This window comes from Schistocerca cancellata, chromosome 9 (genome assembly GCF_023864275.1).
Source record: "Schistocerca cancellata isolate TAMUIC-IGC-003103 chromosome 9, iqSchCanc2.1, whole genome shotgun sequence".
NCBI classification, from domain to species: Eukaryota; Metazoa; Arthropoda; class Insecta; order Orthoptera; family Acrididae; genus Schistocerca; species Schistocerca cancellata.
This window is the reverse complement of record NC_064634.1, coordinates 387,505,241-387,527,010: the sequence shown is the minus strand read 5'-3', so window position 1 is coordinate 387,527,010 and position 21,770 is coordinate 387,505,241.

The window sequence follows — 21,770 nt, the reverse complement described above, 5'->3', positions numbered from 1 at the left end:
GTTCAGAACAACTGTATAGCGGGAAAACACGCGAATGCAAAACTTGCGGTTTTCAATTATGCGTGGAGATGCAGCTTTACTTCGTTTACATAAAGAAAGTTTTGCAGCAGTGGTGCTAATGACTCAACTTTAAGCTTCCTGCTGTTCTTGAGTCGAACAAACATAAGAACGCCATTCTCTGCACGGTGGGGTGAAATATATTATTTGTGTAGCCAGTTTCAGATCATGCAGGAGATTGCTAAACGAATCTCCACTGGTGAGAAAGAGATTAATGCAGTGAGAAAAGGGCACAGTCTTCTGGAATAGTATTCATAAATTTCTTATGGATGGTTACATAAGGTTTCGATATATTTCTATAGGTTGATAGACGCATTTCGAAATAATTTCATGTTGACAGTTTCTGTATCTCTCAGACTACCAGTCAAATTTTGCACTCTTAATTCACTGCGAATTCTTAAAAAAAACAGATAGTGAGTTACAAAACTTTGAAGTATAGTAATAAGTATAACTAATAACAAATAGGTAACCACCCCATCATCAGGCTGTGATGCGAGAGACAATTTCAGATATTCTTTACGAATAGTTTTCTGCAGTATTTGAGAAAAGTTACGCAGCGGAAAAACAATCGATTCCAAAAAAAAGAAGTGGTGTTTTATATTCCATTCTACTAGTTAAACATTATCCAAAAAAGTACTACAGCAACTTTCCTTCGTTTACAGACTCGTCTGTTACGTTCTTTCAGCAGCGCAGCAGGTATCTCATTTTCGGATCTCTGCTTTCCTTGAATAAAATCTACATGTGGACACGATTCTTTTTGTGGCACAGCGAAGAAGTGTGTTACAAAGAGGTCACGACATAGAATTGCGGCAGTGAGTCTCATAAACGCATCACAGTTCGTACTAATCTTCACAAGAGGAGTGCTGGACACATGCTATACATGTAAATACACTACTGGCCACTAAAATTGCTACACCAAGAAGAAATGCAGATGATAAACGGGTATTCATTGGACAAATATATTATACTAGAACTGAGATGTGATTACATTTTCACGCAATTTGGGTGCATAGATACTGAGAAATCAGAACCCAGAACAACCACCTCTGGCCGTAATAACGGCCATGATACGCCTGGGCATTTAGTCAAACAGAGCTTGGATGTCGTGTACAGGTACAGCTGCTCATGCAGCTTCAACACGATACCACAGTTCATTAAGAGTAGAGACTGGCGTATTGTGACGAGCCAGTTGCTCGGCCACCATTGACCAGACGTTTTCAATTGGTGAGAGATCTGGAGAATGTGCTGGCCAGGGCAGCAGTCGAGCATTTTCGGTATCCAGAAAGGCTCGTACAGGACCTGCAACATGCGGTCGTGCATTATCCTGCTGAAATGTAGGTTTTCGCAGGGATCGAATGAAGGGTAGAGCCACTGGTCGTAACACATCTGAAATGTAATGTCCACTGTTCAAACTGCCGTCAATGCGAACAAGAGGTGACCGAGACGTGTAACCAATGGCACCCCATCCCATCTCGCCGGGTGATACACCAGCATGGCGATGACGAATACACACTTCCAATGTGCGTTCACCGCGATGTCGTCAAACACGGATGCGACCATCATGATGCTGTAAACAGAACCTGGATTCATCCGAAAAAATGACGTTTTGCCATTCGTGCACCCAGATTCGTCGTTGAGTACACCATCGCAGGTGCTCCTGTCTGTGATGCAGCGTCAAGGGTAAACACATTCATGGTCTCCGAGCTGATAGTTCATGCTGCTGTAAACGTCGTGTAACTGTTCGTGCAGATGATTGTTGTCTTGCAAACGTCCCCATCTGTTGACTCAGGGATCTAGGCGTGACGGCACAATCAGTTACAGCCATGCGGATAAGATGCCTGTCATCTCGACTGCTAGTGATACGAGGCCTTTGGGATCCAGCACGGCGTTCCGTATTACCCTCCTGAACCCACCGATTCCATATTCTGCTAACAGTCATTGGATCTCGACCAACGCATTTCTCCTCCCTACGCGAGGCATCACAAGAACGTTTCACCAGGCAACGCCGGTCAACTGCTATTTGTGTATGAGGAATCGGTTGGAAGCTTTCCTCATGTCAGCACGTTGTAGGTGTCGCCAGCGGCGTCAACCCTGTGTGAATGCTCTGAAAAGCTAATCATTTGCATATCACAGCAACTTCTTCCTATCGGTTAAATTTCGCGTCTGTAGTACGTCATCTTCGTGGTATAGCAATTTTTATGGCCATTAGTGGAATTAGAATTTTTTGTTATTTTCTTTCTTCTGTTTGTAACACCTCAGACAGCCGTCGAAACATATTGAATCAGTCACACACACACATACACCCATGATTTGCATACTATATTTACATTAGTTGTAAACGTACACACTACAGTCTGTGCAAAATTGAGTATGGAGCGTATACCATTCACGCCTTGGAACGATTCTCCTCGCGTGCTTTGCTTTTATCACGTAGGATTTGTGAAATATTTACTTTACATTGTTCTCTGCTACCCGTGTAAAGTCGTGCAGCGTCTTTAGTATTATACACAGTTTGTCCCACCTAACTTTGTCACGTCATACAATGGTGTCCAAAATTAAAGCAACAAAAGGAAATTATGCAAAGTTTCACTTATTTTGCCGCAAAACAATATAACAGGTGTTAGTTAAGCAGAAACAATGTAAAGAATACAGAACACAGATAAGTGCTATATGCATAACGATGGACAAAAGTGTTCTTCGTCTTTTCCGACTTCACGGATTTGCACACACACTCCGACAACTGGTTAATGTGCTCAATAGGTGTGGCGACGTCTGGCAGCAGAGGTAGCACGACAACGACTCGACATGGTGTGAATGATGTCATTAGTCTCAAGTTGAGGCAATAACATCCATTCTTCCTGGTCCGCAGCTCATGGTCGTGCGGTAGCGTTCTCGCTTCCCACGCCCGGGTTTCCCGGGTTCGATTCCCGGCGGGGTCAAGGATTTTCTCTGCCTCGTGATGACTGGGTGTTGTGTGATGTCCTTAGGTTAGTTAGGTTTAAGTAGTTCTAAGTTCTAGGGGACTGATGACCATAGATGTTAAGTCCCATAGTGCTCAGAGCCATTTGAACCATTTTGAACCATTCTTCCTGCAGAATTGCTAGCAATTCTTGGAGAGTGGTTAGTGGATGCTGACGTGATGCAACCTGTCTCCCTAGTGCATCCCTGACATGCTCTGCGGGATTCAAATCGGGAGAGCGAGCAGTTCACACAACGGGTCCAACATTTTCCGTTTCCAAGGAAACATCAGCTACCCGTTCTCTATGAGGTCGAGTCTGAGTCCACACCACCTCACAGTAACCGCACGTGAGGTCCCAGTATCTCGTCACGATACCTGACAGCAGTTAAACCTTGCCGATTCACGCATACACTTTCACGAAGAGATTTTCGAGAGGTCCACATAATCCGTGCCCACACCTTTTGGGATTGTTCTCGATATTGGTCTCTTTCCATTGTGTTTGGATCCCGAAATCGTGTTACACGTTCCTTCCAGATGCGAATACTTGGAGAATCACTCTCCACACAAAATCGGGACTCATCTGTTGGCCCACTGTTGAACAGTCCAGATGGAATGTTGATGACTCGACTCTAGACGTCCCCTTCTGTAAAGTCGCATTCGAGGTACACATACATCAGGTCTCCGACAATGAAGGCCATTCTGCCGAATTCTTCTGCACACCGTTTGTCTCGATACGACACGTCCATTGGACGCTGAGAGGTCAGTTGACAGTTACCGTGCAGTACTAAGGCGGTAGGATCGTGCCCTTACAGCCAAATAACACTCCTCTTTCTGATACCACATTTCGTTGGCCCTGCCCTGGTCTTCGAGATACTGTTTCGGTGTCTATAAATTGTCGCCACATCCGGTAAACAAAAGAACGATTCACATTAAGGTGTCGGGCCCCAGCAGTTTGCCGGCCAGGGTGGCCGAGCCGTTCTAGGCCCTACAGTCTGGAACCACAGGACCGCTACAGTCGCAGGTTCGAATTCTGCCTCGGGCATGGATGTGTGTGATGTCCTTAGGTTAGTTAGGCTTAAGTAGTTCTAAGTTCTAGTGGACTGATGACCTCAGTAGTTAAGTCCCATAGTGCTCAGAGCCATTTTTGAACCCAACAGTTTGTGACTGTCCTGCTTCGATTCTTCCTACGCCCCTCCACCCCAGAGAGTGTGGCAGGTGTGTTCTGTGTGCCATACCGCCCCGTCTGTGACTGTACACACAGGGACTATGGATGTGGGCCGGCCGCGGTGGTCTAGCGGTTCTAGGCGCTCAGTCCGGAACCGCGCGACTGCTACGGTCGCAGGTTCGAATCCTGCCTCCGGCATGGATGTGTGTGATGTCCTTAGGTTGGTTAGGTTTAAGTAGTTCTAAGTTCTAGGGGACTGATGTCCACAGATGTTAAGTCCCATAGTGCTCAGAGCCATTTTTTTTATGGATGTGGGACTACCCGATACACACTACCCCGTTTGATTGGTGCCCTGACATCATCGCTCACATGGTTTTCCGTTGACCGAAATGCCATCTTCCGTGCAGAACACGATTGTACGGGCATTTGTTGATTTTTTATTATTATGCCGTGATTTAGACGTAAGTCAGAGAAACAGACGTTTGTAGCTTTAATTTTGGGCACCAGTCTATATTTCTGAAAAGAAACTAAATGTGAAAAATGCAGTTGACCGGAATTGCGCATATGTCAGGTATTCACAAAATGGGCAGGAATGTACAATCCATAAATGTACGCAAATATAACCTTCAACACAATGTTACTTTTTTTTTTAATGGCATAGGAATGTTCTTCTACGGAAACGAACACTAGAGGTGCCATTAGTGATGGTAGACTTGTTTTCAAAGTTCTGAATCTTATACCTTCTGAAATACGTAGACATTAAATGATGGCAACCCCCACTACGTTTTCTAATTGTCCAACCATCTGCTGTCATCTATATATGTCCCTGCACTGATGCAGTACTCACATCGTATATTCGTGTTTCTTGAGTGTATGAACCTGTCTAGTGGGGCTCTCTAGGCGAGTTAATGTGTCAAGTTTTGTGTTTTTGGTATGAGCTGGAATCGCCTTTTATTCTCATAACCGGTACATGCAGCAGTTATGTTATAAAACTGTTAACGACTGATATAGTAAAGTGACATCTACAACATTACCCAAAACACAGTTGGCCCCGTATCAATCAGAACCTTTGTTCATAGATTAGTTGAGATAAATTATAATCATGTATCAAAATAAATTTACTGTTTAACATCTCCACTCCCCATTGCTCGCAAAAAAATGGTTCAAATGGCTCTGAGCACTATGCGACTTAACTTCTGAGGTCGTCAGTCGCCTAGAACTTAGAACTAATTAAACCTAACTAACCTAAGGACATCACACACATCCATGCCCGAGGCAGGATTCGAACCTGCGACAGTAGCTGTCGCTCGGTTCCAGACTGTAGCGCCCAGAACCGCACGGCCACTCCGGCCGGCCATTGCTCGCAGCGACGTGATTCAGCAAGACAGTTGCTTGTGTAGAACGCGGCTGGTGTGTTAAACGTGTGGCTTCCCATTTAATTACCGTGTCGTTCAGCTGCTCTGCACCAGCGCATCACTTGATTCACTAGACTGATCAACGGGAAAAATTTTGCTTGGTGCGCATTGTAGGCGCGAGCTAAAGGTGCACAAGTGCTTCGTCTGTAGTTCTTAATACCACAGCTGTCCAAGAAAAACGTTTGTGGAAACAAATCTGAATAAATGTATGGTAGCTTACTACTGAAAGGATCGCTGCTCCTGCATGTGCAAGCTTATAGCTGAACTTTAAAAGCATATACCTGTAACGCAGGGGTGGCCAAGATTTCGGCTCGCAGTGTGTGCCCGAGCTAGAGGACCAAGGTGCGCTGCCTCGCTGCACATTTTCCCCACCGGTCCGCTATGCTGTCTGACCATGAGGAAGGGGAAGAGGGGATAACTGCGAACCCGCCGCATATAAATAGCGGTGCAATGGCACTGCATACGACTTGGTTTTATGTTTCATATTTCGCAACAATATATACCCAAACAAAAGAGATTTTCAGCATTATTAATTTTTGGCACCCTGAAGATACAGTTTTTTTTCTGGTACAAGCTGTCACATATTTTTGACTTATTTAGTTTCGTAATAAAAAAAGACTTTCACACAAATATGTCGATTAAAATATTGTATCATTTTCGCAACCTCATTATAGAGACGTGGAAACTCTACCTTAGGAAGGCAATGGAGACGTTCTGGTCAGTTTTAATCTAAAAACATTTGTTATTAAAATGGGAGTTACCATGCAGGTCAATCATTCACATTTGCACATGCACACATGCGCTCTCAACTAAAAAGGCAAATGATCTAGCAAACAGCTCGAAAACACTTGGAAGATTGACACTGATCTCAAGACCACAATGAATTCTTCAAACCTCGCATTTTCTTTAACGCCTTGTGAGCTTAGGGAGTTGGACTGTCAGAATGTGTCCTTTCTGCAACGCGATCTTCTTTTTAAATACACCCTCATCAAATCAGAAAGAAGCCACCTCGCTATGTCTTACTGTGGGCAGGGTGCAGTCAAGTCCATTTAAAATGCGAAGTCTACAATCCATTCCGAATATTCTCATTTTCGTTCCTGCACTCTTGTTTGTTCCGTAGATTCAACAATAGCGAATTTAAAATCGACAAAAGGCATGAGCCTTGACTTAATCAATGTACTTAGTAGTTATACATGAAGTGCCCATACTGTTCGTTCAGTTCCATGAAAAATGGTTGCAGCTGACAATGGAATAATGCATGCAACATCAAAAATTTCGCTTTTCGTATCATCGATGTCTTCACGTGCCCCATGCCTGAAAATTTAGGACAAAGCGCATCTTTATGTGCAAAACAATGAATTCCGTCTGTCGATTGTTGTAATTCTTTGCTCTTGTTTTGTCAAATAAATCTTTAAATTCTTCTTACATGTCGTTTCATATCAAATAAGCAGTACCCGTCGTTTATGCGCTTCGAGAAGTCTGGCACTCCGTGACCGGCCCTGATGTAATGCTATTAAGATCTGAACCCCGACGAATCACGCCAGTCATTAATCAAAAAATTCGTAACGGGTAATTATATGGGACATTTCAATCTGAAGAGGTGTGGCGTAGCCCATACAGGGTGGTCCATTGATAGTGACCGGACCAAATATCTCACGAAATAAGCACCAAACAAAAAAAAAAAACTACAAAGAATGAAAGTCGTCTAGCTTGAAGGGGAAAACCAGATGACGCTATGGTTGCCCGCTAGATGGCGCTACCATAGGTCAAACGGATATCAACTGCATTTTTTAAAATAGGAACTCCCATTTTTATTATGTATTGGTGTAGTACGTAAAGAAATATGAATGTTCTAGTTGGGCCACTTTCTTCGCTTTGTGATAGATGGCGCTGTAATAGTCACAAACATATGGCTCACAATTTTAGACGAACAGTTGGTAACAGGTAGGTTTTTTCAATTAAAATACAGAACGTAGGTACGTTTTAACATTTTATTTCGGTTGTTCCAATGTGATACATGTACCTTTGTGAACTTATCATTTCTGAGAACGCATGCTGCTACAGCATGATTATCTATAAATACCACATTAATGCAATAAATGCTCAGAATGATGTCCGTCAACCTCAATGCATTTGGCAATACGTGTAACGACATTCCTCTCAACAGCGAATAGTTCGCCTTCCGTAATGTTCGCACAAGCATTGACAATGCGCTGACGCATGTTGTCAGGCGTTGTCGGTGGATCACGATAGCAAATATCCTTTAACTTTCCCCACAGAAAGAAATCCGGGGACGTCATATCCGGTGAACGTGCGGGCCATGGTATGGTGCTTCGACGACCAATCCACCTGTCATGCAATATGCTATTCAATACCGCTTCAACCGCACGCGAGCTATATGCCGGACATCCATCATGTCTGTTGGAAGTACATCGCCATTCTGTCATGCAGTGAAACATCTTGTAGTAACATCGGTAGAACATTACGTAGGAAATCAGAGTAAATTGCACCATTTAGATTGTCATCGATAAAATGGGGGCCAATTATGCTTCCTCCAATAATGAAGCACCATACATTAACCTGCCAAGGTCGCTGATGTTCCACTCGTCTCAGCCATCGTGGATTTTCCGTTGCCCAATAGTGCATATTATGCCGTTACCGCTGTTGGTGAATGACGCTTCGTCGCTAAATAGAACGCGTGCAAAAAATCTGTCATCGTCCCGCAATTTCTGTTGTGCCCAGTGGCAGAACTGTAGACGACGTTCAAAGTCGTCGCCATGCAATTCCTGGGGCATAGAAATATGGTACGGGTGCAATCGATGTTGATGTAGCATTCTCAACACCGACGTTTTTGACATTCCCGATTGTCTGCTACTGATATGCGGATTAGCAGCTAAAACACCTACGTGAGCATCATCATTTGTTGCAGGTCGTGGTTGACGTTTCACATGTGGTTGAACACTTCCTGTTTCCTTAAATATCATAACTATCCGGCGAGCGGTCCGGACACTTGGATAATGTTGACCAGGATACCGAGCAGCGCACATAGCACACGCCCGTTGGGCATTTTGATCATAATAGCATACATCAACACGATATCGACCTTTTCCGCAATTGGTAAACGGTTCTTTTTAACACGGGGATTGTATCACGAAGCAAATACCGCCCGCACTGGCGGAGTGTTACGTGATACCACGTACTTAATACGTTTGTGACTATTACAGTTCCATCTATCACAAAGCAAAAAAAGTGGTCCAACTAATATATTCATATTTCTTTACGTACTGCACGAATATGTAATAAAAATGGGGGTTCCCATTTAAAAAAACGCAGTTGATATCCGTTTCACCTATGGCAGCGCTATCTAGCCGGCCAACCATAGCGCCATCTGGTTTCCCTCTTCAAGCTAGACAAGTTTCGTTCTTTGTAGTTTTTTCGTTTGACTCTTATTTCATGAGATATTTAGCCCGGTCATGATCAATGGACCACCCTGTATACAAGATATATGTTATCTGAATGACAGAGAGTGGCCGTAGGTAAAATCGTGCGCGGTTGTTACATCAGGTGCGATGCCATTTATTTGTCACTGATGGCTCTTGAGTCGTATGTTCATAGTGCTTTCCTACGTTGGATTATTGTGTTGAAGACTTTTGAATCGATTGGAGGATATTTGAGAGTTACAAATTTGTTATTCTCTATGTATGTGTTTGAACTTAAATTTTTGGTCTAGAATTTATGTGTGCGAGCATAAATACGAGTTCATATAAGAATTTATGTTGTGATGAAATCAATATAGTATTTGACTATCTGCAATTCATTCTGCAGACATTCAGAAACTACACCAGGTTGTGCAGCTTTCGCATGTGTCAACAGAGGCGAAGTTGCATTTTGTAAGCCGGTATATCCGCGTAATGAAGAAAGGAAAAAGCAGTGGGTAATTTGAGTAAATACGAAAGATATAAATCACAAGGTAGCCTTGCGGGAACCGGTGAAGTACTCTTATCTATGATAAGTAAGTGACTTTCGCTTTTCAGCTGTATATAACAAGATTTATTGTGAGATATGACATTTGGCCTGTAAATTGATTGTGTGCAATTTTTTAGAGAAATTCTTATAAACATAGAACTAAAGCCAGCCGTTGTGATCGAGCGGTTCTAGGCACTTCAGTCCGGAACCGCGCTGCTCCTACGGTCTCAGGTTCGAATCCTACCTCGGGCATGGATGTGCGTGATGTCCTTAGGTTAGTTAGGCTAAAGTAGACCTAAGTTCTAGGGGACTGATGACCGCAGATGTTTAGTCCCATAGTGGTCAGAGACATTTGAACCATAGGTTTAAAGAAGGTTATGTATCATATGTAGAGAGATTTTTCTAAGCTATAAACAACTCGCAATTATATGTTTTTTCTCTATGATTTGTTTTTTAGCAGTACCTTGATACTGATACCTGTAGATGCCTTTAGATTTACCTACAGTTTATGCTTCCAAACGACTTGAATAGGGGTGTTTCAGGTTATCGTTACTGCTTTCAGGGCAGGAAGCTCCACAGTTCTTCAGATTACATCTTGCTCTTCTTTTTTCTCTCACTGTAGCGGTACCTACACATTTTGCTATCTAATTACATTTGTAATCTTTTGCTTTTTTGCTATAGAAACATTTCACTGATGAGAATCGATGGCAGGAAGAAACTGAAGCCCAATGCAACATCTACAGTTTTTGCATACAGTTCCAAAGGCGAAAAGAAGAAAAATCGAACGATGCCATCAGCATCCCATTCAAGAAAATGAATGCAGTAATCCCTCAGCATAGGCAGCTGCAGAAAGCCAGCAGCAGTGTGATGAAGATATTCTGTTTGGGAATGTGCTTGTAATTTGGCCATGTTATGGCCAGCTAAATCTCTGCTATGCATGCATTGGCTTAATCTCTTAAGTAGTTCGTGAATTACAGTTGTGTAATGTGATAGATACAAAAAATTGTTTCTTACGTTTGAAGTTTTCATATTTTTTTTTTAGAGCGAAGGAATGTGTTAACATATACAGCAAACACTCTAATGTTTGGCATTTTGTTTACTGATGGCTGATTTATATTCAGTTTTAATAGGTCATGTCTTACCATAGAGAAGTTCATGTTTTTCAGGTCATCTATGTAGCTGTGTTACTTGTCGCCTATGTTTATACTACCTCAGCTGCAAATATTAACTCTGTATTCCTGGTGACAGTCGTAATTAAAGTGTGGCTGTGAACTGTGAACACTCTTGTTTCCACTTGTGTGGTGCACTCTGTGTAATCGTTACTATGGTACTCAGGGTTTTCCAACCTCTATGTTTGCATATACTTGATATGAGAGATGCTTTCCAACGTAGCCAAATGTTTCAGTAATGTGAAATATCGCAATGCATTGCATTCAGTTTTCTAGATAATATAGAAATCACTTTTTTACTATCTCCATCATTCTATGCACATGAAGTTACAGTTTCAAAACTCCGTGCTCTTAGTGTGTCAATGGTTTTACTTGGGTGTGGGAAGATCCCTGTTACATATTCTTCTTCATCTGATTTTTGTGGGGCATATGATGACACGACAAATGTTATCCATTTTCAACGCCTAAAGCCAAACTGTTATTCACTGAACACTGTGATTTAAATTATTCATAAGCTTGTTTTTTCATTATGTTTCTGAAGTATGATAGTGTTGAGATTGACCTGTAATTTCTTACATTTTCAGTATCACCTAATTTGTACAGCGGTCAGTGCATTTTTAAAGATTTGTTGTGTTGTAATCCGATATCAATAATGTATCTGCAGTGCCCAGTAAACACCGATCAGTCCTGATTATACATTGTCTTGGAAAGAACGCTTTTGCTCTATAAGTTTTATTTTTAATGCTGAATACTATATTACTGACTGCCTACTCCTAGACTCCAGCATGGCCACTAGTGCTAGCATACAGTTACGTAGGCTACAGTGGCAACTGTTAGTAAAATTTGTGTCGGGTGATCAGCAACCTCTCCTCATATGCATTTTTCCCCTTACTGTGCGTCTATGGACGATCGTATTTAATCCAGTTGAATACTAAAGTTGAAGGCCATGTGGATAGGTAACTATATACTATGCCAATGTGGAAAACTTTGTATTGAAACTATAGGCCACCTCCAAACTATTCACTGCATATGTCAATCACTTATAACGGCAATATGAAATTTCATATTGTGTAGGAATTATTCCTACGGAGCGAACATTAAACTGCCAATTTGGAACTAAAATTTTTCTCCTCCTTGCTGCATTCTGAAATGTCCTGTCAAGAGGAACTGAGTGACATAAAATTAGACGTGTTTAATTACTGACACAGATGACCTAAGTTGTTAGCATATGCTTTTCACATTTGCAGTTTGATGCTTCAACGTTATTCGCTGTTAATAAATGGCCGCTTGCTGAGCAATTTGCCTTGACAAACTATTTTGTTGTACGAGGTGTCCAGAAAAAAGAGTTCCAATATTTATAGAGATTCTAGTAGGCAACAAGGGAAGGAAAAAAAATTCTGTAAACATTGCTCGGCTAGCTCATACACTATGTGATCAAAAGTATCCGGACATCCCCAAAAACATATGTTTTCATATTAGAAGCATTGTGCTGCCGCCTACTGCCAGGTACTCCATATCAGCTACCTCAGTAGTCATTAGACATCGTGAGAGAGCAGAATGAAGTGCTCTGCGGAACTCACGGACTTCGAACGTGGTCAGGTGATTGGGTGTCACTTGTGTCATACGTCTGTATGTGATGTGATAGAGAAGTGGAAACGTGAAGGGACACGTACAGCACAAAAGAGTACAGGCCGAGCTCATCTGTTGATTGACAGAGACCGCTGACAGTTGAGGAGGGTCGTAATATGTAATAGGCAGACATTTATCCAGACCATCGCACAGGAATTCCAAACTGTATCAGGATCCACTGCAAGTACTATGACAGATAGGCGGGAGGTGAGAAAACATGGTTTTCATGATGGAACGACTGCTCATAAGCCACACACCACGCCGGTAAATGCCAAACGACGCCTCGCTTGGTGTAACGAGCCTAAACATTGGACGACTGAACAGTGGTAAAACATTGTGTAAAGTGACGAATCACGGCACACAATCCGACGATCCGATGGCAGGGTGTGAGTGTGGCGAATGCCCGGTGAACGTCATCTGCCAGCGTGTGTAGAGCAAACATTAAAATTCGGAGACGGTGGTGTTATGGTGTGGTTGTGTTTTTCATGGAGGTTGCGAGCACCCCTTGTTGTTTTGCGTGGCACTATCACAGCACAGGCCTACACTGATGTTTTAAGCACCTTCTTGCTTCCAACTGTTGTAGAGCAATTCGGGTATGGAGATTGCATCTTTTGACACGATCGAGCACCTTGTAAGTAGGCTGTTTAGATTTTTATATGGGTAATGCCACGTAGCGCTCTATATGAAAATCACTGGCTGTGCTGTGTGCAGTATGTGGCTAGTTTGTATTGTTGTCTGCCATTGTTGTCATGAACTGCTACAGCTGGATGTGAACAGCGCGTAGCGTTGGGCAGTTGGAGGTGAGCCGCCAGCAGTGGTGGACGTGGGGAGAGAGATGGCGGAGTTTTGATAATCTGTAAGACTGAATGTCAATTATGAATATTAAGGTAAATACATTGTTTGTTCTCTATTAATATCTTTCATTTGCTAACTATCCCTATCAGTAGTTAGTACCTTCAGTGGTTTGAATCTTTTATTTAGCTGGCAGTAGTGGCACTCGCTGTATTGCAGTAGTTCGAGCAGCGAAGATTTTTGTGAGGTAAGTGATTTGTAAAAGGTATAGTTTAATGTTTGTCAGGGCCATTCCTTTGCAAGGATTTTTTTGGTGGAAACAAATGTTGAAATAAGACGAAAGATCTATCGAATGAAGTTGTGGGGTGGACTGCAGTACCAAATGTTACACTGAAAACACACCCTGTCCTTTCCTTTTGTGTTATTCCGCTATATGTTTGTGTACCCTTGTGTATTTGTGTGTTTTTCCTGTCCTTATGTGTTTAGCTGATGAGAGCTATGTTGTAGAATTTTTCTAATAATATGTTATTTTCTTTGTAAAGATGCTTAGACTTTATTTATTCTGTTTTGTTTTAATGCTCATGTGTGAAGTTGACGTTTCAAAAGTGATTCTGATCTTTTATTTTTGTACTCATATCATCATTCCTGTAACACTGATGTATCTGTTTATTTCTATTCTTTTGTAAAGCCTGTACTACAAATGTTATCTGTATTGTTATGTTTTTAATGATGTATTTTGTATCTTTGTAATTGTATTCTTATGTTATAAAATTGTAATTGACGCCAGTTAATCCAATTAAGCAACTTGTACGCATTCATTTCACTGCACACATTCTGTTGGTCATAGTATATGGACAATATGTGAGAAGTAGGGACTGTTAGTGTTTGCACGTGTGTTAATAATTCAGCAAGGGACTGGATAACAGCATTGCTGGTTCTAAGGACAATTCCAAAAACTTTGTGAATGCACAAGTGGTGGTTATGGACTTGCTCTATTATCCGCAAGACTCTTCAATGGTGATTGTGCACCTGCACAGTCGCAACAGATGGCTGCTGGCAATCTCTACCAGGACTACAGTGGGCCTGTCCACACTTTCTACAAGGACTACAGTGGGTCTACACCTCTGGTGGCCCACCAATACCACAATCTCTACCAGGACTACAGTGGGCCTGTCCACACTTTCTACAAGGACTACAGTGGGTCTGCATCTTTGATGGCCCACCAATACAATCATCTCTACAAGGACTACAGTGGGTCTGCACCTCTGGTGGCCCACCAATACCACAATCTCTACCAGGACTACAGTGGGTCTACTCTGTGATGACCTACCTACCAATATTCTTCGAAACGTCGAATGACTCTGCTGTGGGTTTGCTCCATTGTGGCCCATTACCTGTCAGCATTTCAAGAGTCAGCACTGTCTTTCCGTTGGAAGGACAACACTACTTCTTCAAGACTGCATGGAAATCCACTACTTCTATGTGCAATTTCTTTTACTAATGAGACATTGTGAAAAACAAACTGCAGGTTTACTCTTATGATGAACAATCTGGACTGTCTTTATTGACTGTGAAAAAAATTTTAGCTGTTGACCAACATTGTATCAATAAGTGTGTGCATTTGATATCTTTGTTATTGTAATTATGAAAAATTTTATCAAATCTTTATTGGCCACTGCCCAAAAATATTTTGTAAAATTTTTTGTGGGGAGCATGGGGGCTATGTAAGTAGGCTGTTTAGATTTTTATATGGGTAATGCCACGTAGCGCTCTATATGAAAATCACTGGCTGTGCTGTGTGCAGTATGTGGCTAGTTTGCATTGTTGTCTGCCATTGTTGTCATGAACTGCTACAGCTGGATGTGAACAGCGCGTAGCGTTGGGCAGTTGGAGGTGAGCCGCCAGCAGTGGTGGACGTGGGGAGAGAGATGGCGGAGTTTTGATAATCTGTAAGACTGAATGTCAATTATGAATATTAAGGTAAATACATTGTTTGTTCTCTGTTAATATCTTTCATTTGCTAACTATCCCTATCAGTAGTTAGTACCTTCAGTGGTTTGAATCTTTTATTTAGCTGGCAGTAGTGGCACTCGCTGTATTGCAGTAGTTCGAGCAGCGAAGATTTTTGTGAGGTAAGTGATTTGTAAAAGGTATAGTTTAATGTTTGTCAGGGCCATTCTTTTGCAGGGATTTTTTGATAGTCAGATTGCGTTGCGCTAAAATTATTGTGTGCCAGGTTAAGCACAGTCTTGTACAATTGTTCTAAGTGGACATTTCATATGTAAAATTATTCTAAGGGGACGTTTCAACCTGTTCATAATGCACGGCCGGTGGCGGAGTGGTTACGCGACAATAACATCCCTGTAATGGACTGGCCTGCACAGAGTCCTGACCTGCATCCTATAGAACACCTTTGGTATGTTTTGGAACGCCGACTTGGTGCCAGTACGCGCCGACCGACATCAAGTCACTCTCCTCAGCACAGCAAGAGACCTTCCAGCACCTGACTGAACGTATGCCTGCGAGAGTGGAAGCTGTCATCAAGGCTAAGTGTGATAAGGCTAAGAAGGCTGGTAATCCCAGCCTTACCGATGGAGGGCTTCACGAACTTGTAAGTCATTTTCAGCCAGGTGCCCGGATACTTTTCATCACATAGTGTATCTTCGGAGTTATGGTGTGCTACAACTTCAGTCAATGCTCACCTTGCCTTTACGCAACTCTTCACATCTGCTCGATGTGAACGCCAGCCATAGCAGCGCAGCAATCCACCCTACATCTCCTGGAATCACGCATTCGTTGCAACACGCCTGATTGTTGCCAACTTGCGTCGCACGCACTCAACACGCGTTGTCATAGCGTATCAACATCATTTAGGGTGACCCCATACATCAAGATCTTTAGAGATCACCGAAACCAAAGTCCACACGGTTAACGTCAGGAGAACGGGCAGGCCAAAGTATTGGCTCTCCCCGACCAACCCATCACTTCTGAAAGACTTGAGTTTGGCGTCGCCTCACCGAAACTGCAAATGGGCCGGTGCCGCATCGTGCATTTGAAACGTCCCCTTAGAACAATTGTACATGTGAAACGTCCACTTAGAACAATTATACAAGCCTGTGCTTAACCTCACACACAATATTATTTAGCGCAACGCAATCTGACTTTCAATAACCCCTACAAAACAATGGCCCTGACTAACTTTAACCTATACCTTTTACAAATCACTTACCTCACAAAAATCTTCGCTACTCAAGCTACTGCAAAACAGCGAGCGCCACTACTGCCAGCTAAATAAAAGATTCAAACTACTGAAGGTACTAACTACTGATAGGGATAGTTAGCAAATGAAAGATATTAATAGAGAACAAACAATGTATTTACCTTAATATTCATAATTGACATTCAGTCTTACAGATTATCAAAACTCCGCCATCTCTCTCCCCACGTCCACAACTGCTGGCGGCTCACCTCCAACTGCCCAACGCTATCTGCTGTTCACATCCAGCTATAGCAGTTCATGACAACAATGGCAGACAACAATGCAAACTAGCCACATACTGCACACAGCACAGCCAGTGATTTTCATACAGAGAGCGCTACGTAACGTTGCCAATAAGAAAACATAAACATCAAACTTACATAAAGAAAACATAAACAGCCTACTTACATAGCCCCCATGCTCCCCACAAAAAATTTTACAAATGTTTTTGGCCAGTGGCCAATAATGATTTGATAAAATTTTTCATAATTACACTAACAAAGATATCCAATGCACACACTTATTGATACAATGTTGGTCAAAAGCTAAAATTTTCTCACAGTCCAGAAAGACAGTCCTGATCATTCATCATAATAGTAATTACAGTTTTTTTCACAAAGTCTCATTAGTAAAAGAAATTGCACACAGAAGTAGTGGATTTCCATGCAGTCTTGAAGAAGTAGTGTTGTCCTTCCAACGGAAAGACAGTGCTGACTCTTGACATGCTGACAGGTAATGGGCCACAACAGAGCAAACCCCCAGCAGAGTCAGTCGACGTTTCGAAGAATATTGGTAGGTAGGTCATCACAGAGTAGACCCACTGTAGTCCTGGTAGAGAGTATTGGTGGGCCACCAGAGATGCAGACCCACTGCAGTCCTTGTAGAAATAATGGTACTGGTGGGTCATCAGAGATGCAGACCCACTGTAGTCCTTGTAGAGATAATGGTATTGGTGGGTCATCAAAGATGCAGACCCACTGCAGTCCTTGTAGAGATCGCCAGCAGCCATCTGTTGCGACTGTGCAGGTGCACAATCACCATTGAAGAGTCTTGCGTATAATAGAGCAAGTCCATAACCACCACTTGTGCACTCACAAAGTTTTTGAAATTGTCCTTAGAACCAGCAATGCTGTTATCCAGTCCCTTGCTGAATTATTAACACATGTGCAAACACTATCAGTCCCTACTCCTCACATATTGTCCATATACTATGACCAACAGAAATGTGTGCAGTGAAATGAATGCTTACAAGTTAATAATACCATGAACTGGTGACAATTACAATTTTATAACATAAGAATACAATGACAAAGGTACAAAATACATCATTAAAAACATAACAACACAGATAATATTTGTAGTAATAGGGGCTTTACAAAAGAATAGAAATAAACGTATACATCAGTGTTACAGGAATGATGACATGAGTACAAAAATAAAAGATCAGAATCACTTTTGAAACGTCAACTTCACACATGAGCATTAAAACAAAACAGAATAAATAAAGTCTAAGCATCTTTACAAAGAAAATAACAGAGTATTAGAAAAATTCTACAACATAGCTCTCATCAGCTAAACACATAAAGACAGGAAAAACACAAATACACACGGGTACCCAAACACATAGTGGGATAACACAAAAGGAAAGGACAGGGTTTGTTTTCAGTGTAACATTTGGTACTGCAGTCCACCCCACAACTTCATTCGATAGATCTTTCGTCTTATTTCAACATTTGTTTCCACCAAAAAAAATCCTATCCAAGCATGCTTTCTGTATTTATGTGTTCACATATTTCTTACCTCATTATTTATTTACAAGAAAATCCTACCTATACCTCGTTCCTGTATTCTATTCATCTTTCTTTCAAAATAATTATTTCTGATTGTACAATACTCATTGGGGCCCAAATCTTTCTTCGCAATGCATTCTTTACCTATTCTCCATAGTCAGTTTCTTATATAGTCTACCCCCTCTTAAGCTAACTTAAATCTACTGAGCTCAGATATATATACCAAGGGAAGAGGCAATGCAGCATCACAACAAATCAACACAAACAGAAATGACAAAAAATGCAAATTGGCAAAGCTAGCAGCATAAATTAGCAAAAGTCAAATTCAATAACACTATGCCTGGCAAACAGCAGCAACTTATACCTAAACATGACATAGCGCAACCAGAAAAAATATTACAGTAAAAACAACAATGCAGACAAGGGAAATGCATATTCACATCTTAATGTCTATGTAATTGAAGTGGTGCACCATAACAACTGATTGTAAAAAAATATTACCATGTACCTGAAAAGAAAATTAAGTGTTACTGTTACTAGTTACTTCTTATTGTTCTTTCCTTTCCAAGTGCTCCTTTTTTAAAAAATGTGGATCATAAAATAATTATTTCATAGATCTGTTGACAGAAAGTGTTCACATTAGCAAATGCATTTTATTTTATAAAAGCAATGCTGCAACACAGCTGGAAACCAAATATCAAATGAAATAAGCAATTACGCAAACCAAAGCATAAAAATATCATTCAATAGTCATGTGGCATTTCGTAAGTCAATAGCACTCAACTCTCGGAGAAAGACACTTGTCATAATCAGGTGTGCAGATGTACGAATATTTCCCATCAATTCATAAGCATTTCAGTAATTAGCACAAAGTGCGAGTAATCATATGTTTTCAAGTAACGAGGGTGTCGCATTAGCGATGAAAGGCACACCCTAATGGCTTGTTCTCCAGGTGTTTGACACAGCTGTGTGCCCACAACGCATTACAAAAATCATATGTTTTCAAGTAACGAGCGTGTCGTATTAGCGATGCCCTCTACAAAGGAATGTCATTAACAGAGGTATAGGCCTCTCTTTGTCCTTCTCTTCCACCTGTGCCTCTGGCACACCCTAATGGCTTTCTTTTCTACCTGAGCGTCTGAAAAGGCTTGTTCTCCAGGTGTCTGACACACCTGGGTGCCCACGTCACATTATGTGCAGGTGGTCACTTAACTTTCTTACGGAAATATTTACGACAGTAGTTTCCGCTACAGTGACAGTCTCATATACAAAATTTCACAGGTCAAGAATTAGCGTTGCAAATCTGTAGAAACAAAATGCTATTGATATGACAGTGTCCAAAATATTTTCGCTTGCATTGTGATACATTCACGCATTTACACACACATTTCATAACTCTTAAAGTACGATTCTTGGTTTCCAACATCCTTTTTCACAAGTCAAGAGTCCCTAACCACTATTCATTACTCCTTACCTTATTCGTCGACACTTTTTCCATATTTCATCATAACAGATACATAGCATAATCAAATAACTCATATAGCATCAGCTTATGGATCATAAACTTACCGCAACAGCATAATACACATCGTCGTCGTAAAAATAACATCATAAAACCTCAGTCAAATCTCAAAATCGTCGTAGCTTCCTCCAATAATTTCAAAACCTAACAAAATTCTCTGCTCATGTCAAAAGTGTCATCTGCCTCCAACGTACTTTAAAATCATACTCCCTTACCAAATACATCATTCAAAGTTCTCATAGTATCACAATGGTTCCAAAAAAATATGAACAGTGCACAAAGTACAGACAAAGTACAATTTCTTAAGTGTGAAGTAATCCAACTCTGTAATGGCGTAAACATGTGTCACTGACGTAGTAAAAGGATGTTTGTTTCTCTGTTAAATGATCAGATAGGTGTGTAATTTATGTGTTAGAGAAATATGGTAACGATGTGTTAAATTGTATAAGCAAATACCATATTAGCTAGGGCTCCTTGTGCTTGCCAAACACATGGTACACAAAGTAGGCGTGTACCCCCCTGAGGTTTATTGTAATTATACCCTCAGGTGTTACAGATTTCAGCAATGGAATGAAATGTATTGCGAAAAACTTTCTTTGTAATTCAAAAATCTTTAAAAATAAATGTTTTAAGTACAAAATTAATCACTCAAATACGTGTCCTGTAGCGCTAAATGTGCGTCTTGCTGTAAGATAATCTCTGGGAAGTGTCGTAGTTATTGTCCTCCGAAAGCTAAGTTCTGCAGAAGTCAATGTACTTACCTCATGATAAACAAAGTGAAATGCTTTGCGTATACATAACTTAGTTATTACGCTTATTGCCGCGATGAAGGAATTATTGTGCTGTAAAGTATTGTTGTGCTACGGAAAAGGCTGTCTCATTGTAGCTATACCACAAAAGTTACTACTAAAACATGTCTCACTTTATAGAAGAATTCAGAAAAAACTGTGCAGATATAAAACAGATACACCGCAAAAGCAACATTGTAAATTGTCACGCATTAGCAGCGTCGTGATAAAATCGTGTAGCTGTCACATAAACTAACCACTGTGTCATCTGGCATTTCACAGAAAGCACCTCAAATCCAGAATCCACTCGTAAGCAAACCAAAATGTTGCATGAAAATTTCATTAGCAGTGCTGGTATATGTTCTAAGTATGTAAGCCGTATATTCGTTATGTAATCGTGCAACTAACAAGGAAGAATGTATAAATAACAACACTGTGTCGTCTGTTCGCAATAACAATGCATTCGCAATTACTTGTCTAAGTTACCTATGTTCTTGACTGGATGGTTAGTTAACTTTAAAAACATAGTTGCATGTTAACAGTTTCTCAGTGGGACAAATTGTACAAGTAGCGTGAAGTGACAATTGCAAAGACTAAGTTAAAAAGCAGATTATCTGTCAATAAATGGTTTTACATGAGAAATGTGGTGTAAACCTTTACTCTTCCTAGTACGCAGAGTTTCAACTTCAACGCAATTATCATGTGGTATACGTCGGATTCTGTAAGGTCCATTGTAAACTAGAAAGAATTTGTGACTCAAGTGTTTCTTCTTATGTGACAATGAATGAGCTTTAATGAGAACTTTCTGACCAATATATAATTTCTTTGCTTTTGCTTTACCGTGTAGTTTTCTCCTTTTGTCTGCTGCAGATTTTATATTTTTTTAGAGCCAAATCAATTATGTCTTTGTGTCGAAGTTTACGTGTATTCGGGAAAGGTACAAGCTCTCTGATTCTGTTCGGAGGTTCTTCATTCTTCAGTACAAGAGTAGGTGGTAAAGCAGTGGAATCATGAGGCATTTCATTCAGCACATTTTGAAATAAGTGTAAATATCTGTCCCAATGCTGATGCTTTCTGTGACAATAAAGTCTGCAAAGCTTATTGATTTCTTTCATAATCCGTTCAGACGGGTTACAATGTGGTGAATACAATGAAATAAAAACAGGTTTGATTCTATGATTCCGAAGCATGCGTGACCAAACAGCAGATCTGAATTGCGGTCCGTTATCTGAAATGACTTTACTAACGTGTCCAACTTC